The sequence below is a fragment of the Myxine glutinosa genome, chromosome 9 (genome assembly GCF_964187855.1).
Source record: "Myxine glutinosa chromosome 9, kmMyxGlut1.1, whole genome shotgun sequence".
Taxonomy (NCBI): domain Eukaryota; kingdom Metazoa; phylum Chordata; class Myxini; order Myxiniformes; family Myxinidae; genus Myxine; species Myxine glutinosa.
Window position 1 is genome coordinate 13,200,136 of NC_136269.1, and position 13,988 is coordinate 13,214,123.

Below are 13,988 nucleotides of genomic sequence, written 5' to 3' on the forward strand. Positions count from 1 at the left end.
AATGGGAAAGGAAACCATGTCGGTTAACATGAGCCGTGTAAGAACGAGAAAAGAAATAGAGTGTAGGTTTTATTAACGCTCAACAAAGCAAGTGGAATATCAATAATAAATAGAGGGACCCCATGTTGCGAATCCTTTGCTTACCCAGTGTTTGTGGCACTTTGAAGAACGGAAGCTCTTGCATACCCGCCTGCTCTTGCCAAAAGCTGACGAATGGCTGGCAAGTGGGTCGGCCGAGCAAAGCAACCACGTGTCGTCCCGACGTCCATGGAGGACAAAAGGCACCCGTGGATCACCCAAGTGTTTGCTCCGCGATGTGGTTCGAGATAACCCCTCTGTTGAAAGTTAAACACACAAAATGTACAGAACCGTGACATTGCTTACATCTATCACAGACTTGTTTGCAATGGCGTGGCCGGCATGACGGGTCACTCGAAGCTGGCAGCTTCAGTTTCTCACTCAACTCCTGTACCCTGACCCCTCCTCCACCTTGGGGGAGCAAATACAGGTACCACCATTATATCTTTACAGGTGCTCTATTGCCAAGCATAAACCATTCCTCGTCATGTCACCTGCTCAGTAAACCAAAACGGATCGTGTGAACACCAAAGTATGTCCAGTGAAACAAAATCTCTGAAACTGGTTTCCCTTGTGGGTCTCAATCATAAAACAGATCACCATCATAAACAGGACACCCATCATAAAACAGATCACCATCATAAACAGGACACCCATCATAAAACAGGTCACCATCATAAACAGGTCACCCATCACAAAACAGGTCACCATCATAAACAGGTCACCCATCACAAAACAGGTCACCCATCACAAAACAGGTCACCATCATAAAACAGGTCACCATCATAAAACAGGTCATGCATCATAAAACAGGTCACCATCATAAAACAGGTCACCCATCATAAAACAGGTCATCCATCATAAAACAGGTCACCATCATAAAACAAGTCACCATCATAAAACAGGTCATGCATCATAAAACAGGTCACCATCATAAAACAGGTCACCATCATAAACATGTCACCATCATAAAACAGGTCACCCATCATAAAACAGGTCACCCATCATAAAACAGGTCACCATCATAAAACAGGTCACCCATCATAAACAGGTCACCCATCATAAATAGGTCACCCATCATAAAACAGGTCACAATCATAAAACAGGTCACAATCATAAAACAGGTCACCCATCATAAACAGGTCACCCATAATAAAACAGGTCACCCATCATAAACAGGTCACCCATCATAAACAGGTCACCATCATAAACAGGTCACCCATCATAAACAGGTCACCATCATAAACAGGTCACCCATCATAAAACAGGTCACCCATCATAAAACAGGTCACCCATCATAAAACAGACCATCACAAAACAGGTCACCCATCACAAAACAGGTCACCCATCACAAAACAGGTCACCCATCACAAAACAGGTCACCCATCATAAAACAGGTCACCCATCACAAAACAGGTCACCCATCATAAAACAAGTCACCATCATAAAACAGGTCACACATCATAAAACAGGTCACCATCATAAAACAGGTCACCATCATAAACAGGTCACCCATCACAAAACAGGTCACCATCATAAAACAGGTCACCCATCATAAAACAGGTCACCCATCATAAACAGGTCACCCATCACAAACAGGTCACCCATCATAAACAGGTCACCCATCATAAACAGGTCACCATCATAAACAGGTCACCCATCATAAAACAGGTCACAATCATAAAACAGGTCACAATCATAAAACAGGTCACCCATCATAAACAGGTCACCCATCATAAAACAGGTCACCATCATAAAACAGGTCACCCATCATAAACAGGTCACCCATCATAAACAGGTCACCATCATAAACAGGTCACCCATCATAAAACAGGTCACAATCATAAAACAGGTCACAATCATAAAACAGGTCACCCATCATAAACAGGTCACCCATCAGAAAACAGGTCACCCATCAGAAAACAGGTCACCCATCATAAACAGGTCACCATCATAAACAGGTCACCCATCATAAAACAGGTCACCCATCATAAACATGTCAGCCATCAAAAACATGTCACCATCATAAACAGGTCACCCATCATAAAACAGGTCACCCATCATAAAACAGGTCACCCATCATAAAACAGGTCACCCATCATAAAACAGGTCACCGATCATAAAACAGGTCACCCATCATAAAACAGGTCACCCATCACAAAACAGGTCACCCATCATAAAACAGTTCACCCATCATAAACAGGTCACCACCATAAACAGGTCAGCCATCAAAAACATGTCACCATCATAAACAGGTCACCCATCATAAAACAGGTCACCATCATACAGGTCACCCATCATAAAACAGGTCACCATCATAAAACAGGTCACCCATCATAAACAGGTCACCCATCATAAACAGGTCACCCATCATAAAACAACAGCAATTACTTTATGATATCTGATATTAAGAAATGGCAAATGTCATCTCCATAAAGCACAATAAACACATTGTAAATGGGGTACACCAGAAGGACGTCCACCACAAGGTAGATCTTCATCGAAGTGATGGATCCAAAACATATCTTCGATGCTCATATCCTCAACAAAGTAGGATTGGTCGAATGGGCCAACAGCCTCTTGCTTTGCCCAGTTGTCAATGTTTACAGTTCTTTTTTCATCAGTTATAAATCACCATTTGCAAATGAAGTTGAGGTTTGTAAGTGGGGAAGTTGAGGTTTGTAAGTGGGGAAGTTGAGGTTTGTAAATGGGGAAGTTGAGGTTTGTAAGTGGGGAAGTTGAGGTTTGTAAGTGGGGAAGTTGAGGTTTGTAAGTGGGGAAGTTGAGGTTTGTAAGTGGGGAAGTTGAGGTTTGTAAGTGGGGAAGTTGAGGTTTGTAAGTGGGGGAGTTGAGGTTTGTAAGTGGGGAAGTTGAGGTTTGTAAGTGGGGAAGTTGAGGTTTGTAAGTGGGGAAGTTGAGGTTTGTAAGTGGGGAAGTTGAGGTTTGTAAGTGGGGAAGTTGAGGTTTGTAAGTGGGGAAGTTGAGGTTTGTAAGTGGGGAAGTTGAGGTTTGTAAGTGGGGAAGTTGAGGTTTGTAAGTGGGGAAGTTGAGGTTTGTAAGTGGGGAAGTTGAGGTTTGTAAGTGGGGAAGTTGAGGTGTTGTGAGTGGGGAAGTTGAGGTGTTGTGAGTGGGGAAGTTGAGGTGTTGTGAGTGGGGAAGTTGAGGTGTTGTAAGTGAAGATGTGTGCGAGGTTGAGGTGTTTAAAGTGAAGAAGTTTTGCTGTTGTGAGGGGAGAAGTAGAGGTGTTGTCAGTGGGGAATTTGAGTTGTTGTGAGTGGGGAAGTTGAGGTATTGTAAGTGGGGAATTTGAGGTGTTGTGAGTGGGGAAGTTGAGGTGTTGTAAAAGGAGAAGTTGAAGTGTTGTAAGTGAAGAATTTGGGAACGTTGAGGTGTTGAGTGGGGAAGTTGAGGTGTTGTGAGTCGGGAAGTTGAGGTGGTGTGAGTGGGGAGGCTGAGGTGTTTAAAGTGAAGAAGTTTTTGGTGTTGTGAGTGGAGAAGTGGAGGTGTTGTGAGTCGGGAAGTTGAGGTGTTGTAAGTGAAGATGTGTGCGAGGTTGAGGTGTTGAAAGTGAAGATGTGTGCGAGGTTGAGGTGTTGAAAGTGAAGAAGTTTTGGTGTTGTGAGTGGAGAAGTAGAGATGTTGTAAGTGGAGAAGTTGACGTGTTGTAAGTGAACATGTGTGCGAGGTTGAGGTGTTTAAAGTGAAGAAGTTTGGTGTTGTGAGTGGAGAAGTAGAGGTGCTGTAAGTGGAGAAGTTGAGGTGTTGTAAGTGAAGATGTGTGCGAGGTTGAGGTGTTTAAAGTGAAAAAGTTTTGGTGTTGTGAGTGGAGAGGTTGAGGTGTTGTAAGTGAAGAAATTGGGAAAGTTGAGGTGTTGAGTGGGGAAGTTGAGGTGTTGTGAGTGGGGAAGTTGAGGTGGTGTGAGTGGGGAGGTTGAGGTGTTTAAAGTGAAGAAGTTTTGGTGTTGTGAGGGGAGATGTAGAGGTGTTGTAAGTGGAGAAGTTGACGTGTTGTAAGTGAAGATGTGTGCGAGGTTGAGGTGTTTAAAGTGAAGAAGTTTTGGTGTTGTGAGTGGAGACGTTGAGGTGTTGTAAGTGAAGAAGTTGGGAACGTTGAGGTGTTGAGTGGGGAAGTTGAGGTGTTGTGAGTGGGGAAGTTCAGGTGGTGTGAGTGGGGAGGTTGAGGTGTTTAAAGTGAAGAAGTTTTGGTGTTGTGAGTGGAGAAGTTGAGGTGTGAGTGGGGAGGTTGAGGTGTATAAAGTGAAGAAGTTTTGGTGTTGTGAGTGGAGAAGTTGACGTGTTGTCAGTGAAGATGTGTGCGAGGTTGAGGTGTTTAAAGTGAAGAGGTTTTGGTGTTGTGAGCGGAGAAGTAGAGGTGTTGTAAGTGGAGAAGTTGACGTGTTGTAAGTGAAGATGTTTGGGAGGTTGAGGTGTTTAACGTGAAGAAGTTGAGGTTTGTGAGTGGGGAAGTTGAGGTGTTGTAAGTGGGTAGGTTGAGGTGTTTAAAGTGAAGATGTTGAGGTGTTGTGAGTGGAGAAGTAGAGGTGTTGTAAGTGGAGAAGTTGAGGTGTTGTAAGTGGAGAAGTTGAGGTGTTGTAAGTGGAGAAGTTGAGGTGTTGTGAGTGGGAAAGTTGAGGTGTTGTAAGTGGGGAAGTTGATGTGTTGTAATTGGAGAGGTTGAGGTGTTGTAAGTGGGGAAGTTGATGTGTTGTAAGTGGAGAGGTTGAGGTGTTGTAAGTGGAGAAGTTGAGGTGTTGTAAGTGGAGAAGTTGAGGTGTTGTGAGTGGGGAAGTTGAGGTGTTGTAAGTGGGAAGGTTGAGGTGTTTAAAGTGAAGAAGTTTTGGTGTTGTGAGTGGAGAAGTTGAGGTGTTGTAAGTGGGGAAGTTGAGGTGTTGTGAGTGGGGAAGTTGAGGTGTTGTAAGTGGAAAAGTTGAGGTGTTGTAAGTGGGGAAGTTGAGGTGTTGTAAGTGGGGAAGTTGAGGTGTTGTGAGTGGGGAAGTTGAGGTGTTGTGAGTGGAGAAGTAGAGGTGTTGTAAGTGGAGAAGTTGAGGTGTTGTAAGTGGAGAAGTTGATGTGTTGTAAGTGGGGAGGTTGAGGTGTTTAAAGTGAAGAAGTTTTGGTGTTGTGAGTGGAGAAGTTGAGGTGTTGTAAGTGGGGAGGTTGAGGTGTTGTAAGTGGAGAAGTTGAGGTGTTGTAAGTGGGGAAGTTGAGGTGTTGTAAGTGGAGAAGTTGAGGTGTTGTAAGTGGAGAAGTTGAGGTGTTGTAGGTGGGGAAGTTGAGGTGTTGTAAGTGGGGAAGTTGAGGTGTTGTAAGTGGAGAAGTTGAGGTGTTGTAAGTGGAGAAGTTGAGGTGTTGTAAGTGGAGAAGTTGAGGTGTTGTAAGTGGAGAAGTTGAGGTGTTGTAAGTGGGGAAGTTGAGGTGTTGTAAGTGGAGAAGTTGAGGTGTTGTAAGTGGAGAAGTTGAGGAGTTGTAGGTGGGGAAGTTGAGGTGTTGTAAGTGGAGAAGTTGAGGTGTTGTAGGTGGAGAAGTTGAGGTGTTGTAAGTGGAGAAGTTGAGGTGTTGTAAGTGGAGAAGTTGAGGTGTTGTAAGTGGAGAAGTTGAGGTGTTGTAAGTGGAGAAGTTGAGGAGTTGTAGGTGGGGAAGTTGAGGTGTTGTAAGTGGAGAAGTTGAGGTGTTGTAGGTGGAGAAGTTGAGGTGTTGTAAGTGGAGAAGTTGAGGTGTTGTAAGTGGAGAAGTTGAGGTGTTGTAAGTGGAGAAGTTGAGGTGTTGTAAGTGGAGGAGTTGAGGTGTTGTAAGTGGGGAAGTTGAGGTGTTGTAAGTGGGGAAGTTGAGGTGTTATGAGTGGAGAAGTAGAGGTGTTGTAAGTGGAGAAGTTGAGGTGTTGTAAGTGGAGAAGTTGAGGTGTTCTAAGTGGAGGAGTTGAGGTGTTGTGAGTGGGGAAGTTGAGGTGTTATAAGTGGGGAAGTTGAGGTGTTATAAGTGGAGAGGTTGAGGTGTTGTAAGTGGGCAAGTTGAGGTGTTGTAAGTGGAGAAGTTGAGGTGTTGTAAGTGGAGAAGTTGAGGTGTTGTAGGTGGAGAAGTTGAGGTGTTGTAAGTGGGGAAGTTGAGGTGTTGTAAGTGGAGAAGTTGAGGTGTTGTAAGTGGAGAAGTTGAGGTGTTGTAAGTGGAGAAGTTGAGGTGTTGTGAGTGGGGAAGTTGAGGTGGATGCATAATGGGGTTCAGACAGATGAGGCAGATGAAGGGAATGTCAGTCGTCTTCCTCTCAATAAGGTACGGATTCAAAATGTGTGTCAAATTGTCTTTAAACATAATGTGTCAGGCACCGCATCCTCAGAACGTGCTGTTCCTTCAAGGACGTGTTCAGTGAACTGTCTGTTCCGCGTGGCCACGAAAACTCGAAAATTTGTACCACCGCGGGTCGTTGTGCCCTAGTTTGAAATACTTTGCTGTCATTGAAAGGCCTTTTCATAATCGCGTCCCTTTCTCTCTGTGGAAGCCTCCGTCCTTGTATCGTGGATATATTAACTCGAGACTATAAACAAGAAAACTATTTGCATTAGTAAAACATTTATATAGTTTCGTTGTTGTTGTTGTTGTTGTTGTTGTTGTTGTTGTGAGTGAGTGATCCGGTGGCTGTCGTGCTCTCGAGTGCTACAATTACGAGGCCTGGTTTGCATCGCACGCCACACATCAATTTGTCCGATGTATCCTCACGTCCCCATCCCTCACATGATTTATGTACAAGGTTCTTTGTGAACCTCAAACGTAGGGATAAAACTGTTAAGTGTGGAGAAATATGCAACACGTGCCCACAAATGTTTAACAGGCGTACGGCAAATGAAATGCGTTTGATATGCACCGAGTTATTGAATTGATGAGGTTACGCCATCCACTTCACTTATTAAGGCTTTGGAACATGCTGGGCCTCAGCCAGATTTACAACCAGACAGTGCACTGTGTGATAACAACAATCACCACAAGATGTCTGGCTAGAATAACCGTGGCCTTTTGTAACCCTGCACCCCTCATGCCACAGCGGCGTCATCGCCCTCCGCTCCTCTAAATGGCTGCATGGCCGATACGGCACAGCAACACCCCGCACCACCCTCGCACACCCTTGCTGTCGACGAACTATAAATCTCACTCTGGGGATCTCTCAGTAACAAGGCCGAGTTAAGAAACAACAATCCTCGGCTTTGTGGTGACGCCACTCCTCCAAGATGGCCTACTCTCGTCGCCAAATAGGCCAGGGGAAGACCTACTACCGGGGCGGAGGGGAACTGGGCATCGAGCGCGGGCCTACTGGAGTGCCGGGTCTCTCGGTCTCACCCAGGCGGCACAACCCCTCACATTCTGATGGCACATTCCCTCACACACATGACCGAAAGCATGGTACTATGCGCCATGGCACTGGAATGTTGCACTCCTTTAAAGAAACGGGCAGCAAGTAATGACAACATTCAGGAAATGACTTAAATGGCGATATATTATTTCCCATCACCAACGGTAGATTTTCCACAACTACATTTCTGGAAAAGAGACATTACAACAGGTTAACGGCGCAAGTTGTTTTTGGTGTAGATCCAACTTTCAATTTCCAGAACTTGATGAAGGGTCCGTCGACATAGTACATATGCAAATGAAGGTAGGAGGAGGTGATAAGCAGAAAAGGGAAAGGAGGTTAAGGATGAGGGGAGAAAGTTGGATGTAGGGACCAAAACGGGAAAAAGGAGGAGTCAAAAGACTCAGCCAGCTTCCGTACGTAATTTGTAGATGTCCTGTGAAGCTGATGGAGTGTCGGAAAACGCTCATTTGGTAGTATGCTTACTTCTGAGCTACATGGTTCGAGCAGGATTTGATCACCTGCAAAAGTAGGTTTCTCCCCCAGTAGCCCTGCATAAGCCAGGTAGTTGCATTCTTAAATTATTTAATTAAAATTGCGGAAGACATAAAACAACTCGAGGAAGAAAACAGGAAAAAAATATTAGACTCCAACCTTTTCATACTAACTGAGAAAAAGGGGCAAGGGGGAAGAAGAAAATTGAAGCTGGTCCCAAAGATGTTACAACAAAGGGAATGAATTGTGGTGAAATGTGAGGAAAGACTTAGCAAGAGATGGGATATAGACCATCATTCCTGGTCAGCAGGTAGGCCTCGTGGGGCATCGGTGACTGGCGAGACTCCGATGGAAGACGAGATCAGATCATCAAATTGAAGCCGCTTTCCTATTTCTGCACCACAACCAATTCAGGAGCACCACCTGCGATTGAACCTTCCAGTTTACACGACAACATGGATTCGCGAATCAAAGGAGAGTTGTTTTTCCTCCGTACGGGATCTAAGGCTCATGGAAAACCTGTTTGTGGATCCAATAGCATTTCCTGATAGCAAGCCACAACCCGCACTTGCTAGGCCTTTATAAAGCCCACGAAAGATAATACACGAGTTTCTTTCCATGTTGCAAGTTGTCACATTCAAGGACTGAGTTATCCCAACGACTTCCAGGAAAATATGTACACATACCTCCACGCCCATGTTTTCCGTCATAAATGGCACTCCGCAGGTGTGGACGCCAAATTGCTGTCACATTTACGCAAAAGAGTTTCATCACAACTTCCAGCCAAGCATAAGAGTTTAGTTCAGCAAACTTCCAAATACCTGCCTTCACCCTCACCCAACCCCTGACCTTGAAAGATTGACCACCTTCATCCTAGGTTCATTTGAACAAACTGATGACGAATTAGCAGATGTAGCTTAACATAAGCAGCTGTAAGGAGCTGGGGATGGGTAAGAATAATGAAAATGGAGATCACCTGATGTAAGGGACAATCTTGGAGCGTGTCACACGGGAGAAGGATCTGGGGGTGGCAATAGATCCACACGGCAGGTAAGCAGACAGGACAATGCCAGGTAACTACTGTACATAGGTAAAGCAAACAAGGTTTTCAGTTGTATCTGCAGGGGGATGAATTATAAATCAAGGGAGGTGGTTTTAACATTGCATATGGATTTAGTGAGGGCCTCAACGAGAATGTTGTGGTCAGTTGTGGTCACCACGTCTGAGGAAGGACATATGGTTGCCAAAGGGAATTGGGATGGCACAGTATTAGATTAGACTCCAATACAGGAGAAGCAAGGGGAAAGAAGGGGCAAGGGGAAAGAAGGGGCAAGGGGAAAGAAGGGGCAAGGGGAAAGAAGGGGCAAGGGGAAAGAAGGGGCAAGGGGAAAGAAGGATGTCATCAGAATAAATTAACGATTTGTCTGTCGAATTTCCCTGTCGGAAAAAACCCAGTCAGTTAATTAATGAATTTCATGGAGGGGGTAAAGGTAAAATCCCAACAGCACATTTGATGCCTGTACTCTCAAAAATAACTGAGAAAGAGGTAAAAATTGACATATTTTTTGGCGGATCACTGATGTTCCCATAAAACTTGTACCGGTACGCACGTGGTATGAAACATCAGAATGGACATCCTTTTGGCAGATCACTGATGTTCCCATGAAACTTGTACCGGTACGCACGTGGTATGAATAATCAGAATTGACATCCTTTTTGGCGGATCACTGATGTTCCCATAAAACTTGTACCGGTACTCATGTGGTATGAAACATCAGAATTGACATCCTTTTTGGCGGATCACTGATGTTCCCATAAAATTTGTACCGGTACGCACGTGGTATGAAACATCAGAATTGACATCCTTTTTGGCGGATCACTGAGGTTCCCATAAAATTTGTACCAGTACGCACGTGGTATGAAACATCAGAATTGACATCCTTTTGGCAGATCACGGATGTTCCCATGAAACTTGTACCAGTACGCACGTGGTATGAAACATCAGAATTGACATCCTTTTGGCAGATCACGGATGTTCCCATAAAATTTGTACCGGTACGCACGTGGTATGAAACATCAGAATTGACATCCTTTTTGGCGGATCACTGAGGTTCCCATAAAATTTGTACCAGTACGCACGTGGTATGAAACATCAGAATTGACATCCTTTTGGCAGATCACGGATGTTCCCATGAAACTTGTACCAGTACGCACGTGGTATGAAACATCAGAATTGACATCCTTTTTGGCGGATCACTGAGGTTCCCATAAAATTTGTACCAGTACGCACGTGGTATGAAACATCAGAATTGACATCCTTTTGGCGGATCACTGATGTTCCCATAAAACTTGTACCGGTACGCACGTGGTATGAAACATCAGAATGGACATCCTTTTGGCAGATCACTGAGGTTCCCATAAAACTTGTACCGGTACGCACGTGGTATGAAACATCAGAATTGACATCCTTTTTGGCGGATCACTGAGGTTCCCATAAAATTTGTACCGGTACGCACGTGGTATGAAACATCAGAATTGACATCCTTTTTGGCAGATCACTGATGTTCCCATAAAACTTGTACCGGTACTCACGTGGTATGAAACATCAGAATTAACATCCTTTTTGGCGGATCACTGATGTTCCCATAAAACTTGTACCGGTACTCACGTGGTATGAAACATCAGAATTGACATCCTTTTTGGCGGATCACTGATGTTCCCATAAAACTTGTACCGGTACTCACGTGGTATGAAACATCAGAATTGACATCCTTTTTGGCGGATCACTGATGTTCCCATAAAACTTGTACTGGTACTCACGTAGTATGAAACATCAGAATTGACATCCTTTTTGGCGGATCACTGATGTTCCCATAAAACTTGTACCGGTACTCACGTGGTATGAAACATCAGAATTAACATCCTTTTTGGCGGATCACGGATGTTCCCATAAAACTTGTACCGGTACTCACGTGGTATGAAACATCAGAATTAACATCCTTTTTGGCGGATCACGGATGTTCCCATAAAACTTGTACCGGTACGCACGTGGTATGAAACATCAGAATTGACATCCTTTTTGGCGGATCACTGATGTTCCCATAAAACTTGTACCGGTACTCACGTGGTATGAAACATCAGAATTGACATCCTTTTTGGCGGATCACTGATGTTCCCATAAAACTTGTACCGGTACTCACGTGGTATGAAACATCAGAATTGACATCCTTTTTGGCGGATCACTGATGCTCCCATAAAATTTGTACCGGTACTCACGTGGTATGAAACATCAGAATTGACATCCTTTTTGGCGGATCACTGATGCTCCCATAAAATTTGTACTGGTACATGGTATGAAACATCAGAATTGACATCGTTTTTGGCAGATCACTGATGCTCCCATAAAATTTGTACTGGTACATGGTATGAAACATCAGAATTGACATCCTTTTTGGCAGATCACTGATGTTCCCATAAAATTTGTACTGGTACATGGTATGAAACATCAGAATTGACATCCTTTTTGGCGGATCACTGATGTTCCCATAAAACTTGTACCGGTACTCATGTGGTATGAAACATCAGAATTGACATCCTTTTTGGCGGATCACTGATCCTCCCATAAAATTTGTACCGATACATGGTATGAAACATCAGAATTGACATCCTTTTTGGCGGATCACTGATCCTCCCATAAAATTTGTACCGGTACATGGTATGAAACATCAGAATTGACATCCTTTTTGGCGGATCACTGATCCTCCCATAAAATTTGTACCGGTACATGGTATGAAACATCAGAATTGACATCCTTTTTGGCGGATCACTGATGTTCCCATAAAACTTGTACTGGTACATGGTATGAAACATCAGAATTGACATCCTTTTTGGCGGATCACTGATGTTCCCATAAAACTTGTACCGGTACTCATGTGGTATGAAACATCAGAATTGACATCCTTTTTGGCGGATCACTGATCCTCCCATAAAATTTGTACCAGTACGCACGTGGTATGAAACATCAGAATTGACATCCTTTTTGGCGGAGCACTGATGTTCCCATAAAATTTGTACCGGTACATGGTATGAAACATCAGAATTGACATCCTTTTTGGCGGATCACTGATCCTCCCATAAAATTTGTACCGGTACATGGTATGAAACATCAGAATTGACATCCTTTTTGGCGGATCACTGATCCTCCCATAAAATTTGTACCGGTACATGGTATGAAACATCAGAATTGACATCCTTTTTGGCGGATCACTGATGTTCCCATAAAACTTGTACCGGTACTCATGTGGTATGAAACATCAGAATTGACATCCTTTTTGGCGGATCACTGATCCTCCCATAAAATTTGTACTGGTACATGGTATGAAACATCAGAATTGACATCCTTTTTGGCGGATCACTGATGTTCCCATAAAACTTGTACCGGTACTCATGTGGTATGAAACATCAGAATTGACATCCTTTTTGGCGGATCACTGATCCTCCCATAAAATTTGTACTGGTACATGGTATGAAACATCAGAATTGACATCATTTTTGGCGGATCACTGATGTTCCTATAAAACTTGTACCGGTACTCACGTGGTATGAAACATCAGAATAGACATCCTTTTTGGCGGATCACTGATGCTCCCATAAAACTTGTACCGGTACTCATGTGGTATGAAACATCAGAATTGACATCCTTTTTGGCGGATCACTGATGTTCCCATAAAATTTGTACCGGTACATGGTATGAAACATCAGAATAGACATCCTTTTTGGCGGATCACTGATCCTCCCATAAAATTTGTACCGGTACTCATGTGGTATGAAACATCAGAATTGACATCCTTTTTGGCGGATCACTGATGTTCCCATAAAACTTGTACCGGTACTCATGTGGTATGAAACATCAGAATTGACATCCTTTTTGGCAAATCACTGATGTTCCCATAAAATTTGTACTGGTACATGGTATGAAACATCAGAATTGACATCCTTTTTGGCAAATCACTGATGTTCCCATAAAATTTGTACTGGTTCATGGTATGAAACATCAGAATTGACATCCTTTTTGGCGGATCACTGATGTTCCCATAAAACTTGTACCGGTACTCATGTGGTATGAAACATCAGAATTGACATCCTTTTTGGCGGATCACTGATCCTCCCATAAAATTTGTACTGGTACATGGTATGAAACATCAGAATTGACATCCTTTTTGGCGGATCACTGATGTTCCCATAAAACTTGTACCGGTACTCATGTGGTATGAAACATCAGAATTGACATCCTTTTTGGCAAATCACTGATGTTCCCATAAAATTTGTACTGGTACATGGTATGAAACATCAGAATTGACATCCTTTTTGGCAAATCACTGATGTTCCCATAAAATTTGTACCGGTACATGGTATGAAACATCAGAATTGACATCCTTTTTGGCGGATCACTGATGCTCCCATAAAACTTGTACCGGTACTCATGTGGTATGAAACATCAGAATTGACATCCTTTTTGGCGGATCACTGATGCTCCCATAAAACTTGTACTGGTACATGGTATGAAACATCAGAATTGACATCCTTTTTGGCGGAGCACTGATGCTCCCATAAAATTTGTACTGGTACATGGTATGAAACATCAGAATTGACATCCTTTTTGGCGGATCACTGATGTTCCCATAAAACTTGTACCGGTACTCATGTGGTATGAAACATCAGAATTGACATCCTTTTTGGCAAATCACTGATGTTCCCATAAAATTTGTACTGGTACATGGTATGAAACATCAGAATTGACATCCTTTTTGGCGGATCACTGATGTTCCCATAAAATTTGTACTGGTACATGGTATGAAACATCCTCCAAATAGTTCAGGATCAGCTGGGCACCTAAAAACCTGTGAGTCATTTCATGCTCAGCTAGTTTAGGATGAAACACCTGGAAGACACGGAAGTTTGGAAAAGGTCTCAATGGCCGTCCGTTATGTAAAACGTCTAAATCCCACACAAGGACAACATTAGATCAGTCCAACAGTATCCAACTGTATCCCGTGAAACACTGCACTTACACAGT

General features: G+C 43.5%; 1 long non-coding RNA gene across 1 annotated transcript in view; it reads right to left on the reverse strand.

The window, feature by feature from the left end:
• The window catches only part of LOC137434752 (uncharacterized), a 171,435-nt gene extending 171,127 nt beyond the window's left edge, over positions 1 to 308 (reverse strand). Inside the window, exon 1 of the long non-coding RNA XR_013624501.1 lies at positions 145 to 308. This is a non-coding gene — a long non-coding RNA (uncharacterized LOC137434752). The remainder of the gene's footprint in view (positions 1 to 144) is intronic.
• Positions 309 to 13,988: the final 13,680 nt, after the last annotated feature.